Below are 1049 nucleotides of genomic sequence, written 5' to 3' on the forward strand. Positions count from 1 at the left end.
TTTATGTATTCTATTTCTTGGTCAAGCTATCGTGGACTTGTGATCCGCAAAGCACGTAAGAACATAGAAGAAAAAATTGAAATTTTAACATTAAGATGCTGGCCAGAATAAAAATGTACATATGTTAAATTATTTGCGGGTTTCCTATAAATAGTGAATTTACATTGGAAAGACTCTCTATGTATTAATACATCTAGGAAAGGGATGACATTGTTATTTTCAGTTTCAACAGTGAATTTTATGGATGGTACTAAATTATTCAATTTAGACAAATCTTTTACATCGATACCAACAGGTAAGACTACTAAGATGTCATCTACATATATGGACCATTTTAAGGGGACTAGTGTGATATTCGGGAGGTGTTGTCTTTCAAAAAATTCCTTATATAAGTTTGAAAGGAGAGGTGATAAAGAGTTACCCATGGCCATACCAAATATTTGTTGGTAATATTCTCCATTAAAAATAAATTTGCAATCACAAATACACAACTTAATCAAGAAATTATGTGACTAACGGACATAGGTAACTCATGCAATACAAATTCATTATTTAAATATTCTAGCACAGAGTCAATAGGGACTTTTGTAAACAAGGAACATACATCAAAACTAACAAAGATGTCACTAGGGTTGTATACAATGTTATTTAATTTTTCCACAAGATCAAGAGAATTCCGGATGTGTGAATTAGATACAGTTCCAAGTAGCGGGGATAACAATTTAGTAATATATTTAGATTAATTTATACGCAATTGATCCTACACTACTATATAATAATTGGCCGCATAGGTTTGTTTTCCTTATGAGTTTTAACTAGGCCATATAAATAAGGTAATGAGGAACACTTTACAGTTGATTTACACAACAGTTCTTTTTTATCTTGAAAAATTTTTTTTCATAGTGATATAAAAGCGTTTTATTACTTCGTCCAACGGATTTTTTTGCGAGTTTTTTGTAAGTTATTTCGTCTTCTAGTAAAGTATGCATGCATGCTATGTAGTAAATTTTGTTCAGAACTACTAAACTATTGGATTTATCGGCCTTAGT

Source organism: Macrobrachium nipponense, chromosome 39 (assembly GCF_015104395.2).
Source record: "Macrobrachium nipponense isolate FS-2020 chromosome 39, ASM1510439v2, whole genome shotgun sequence".
Taxonomy (NCBI): Eukaryota; Metazoa; Arthropoda; class Malacostraca; order Decapoda; family Palaemonidae; genus Macrobrachium; species Macrobrachium nipponense.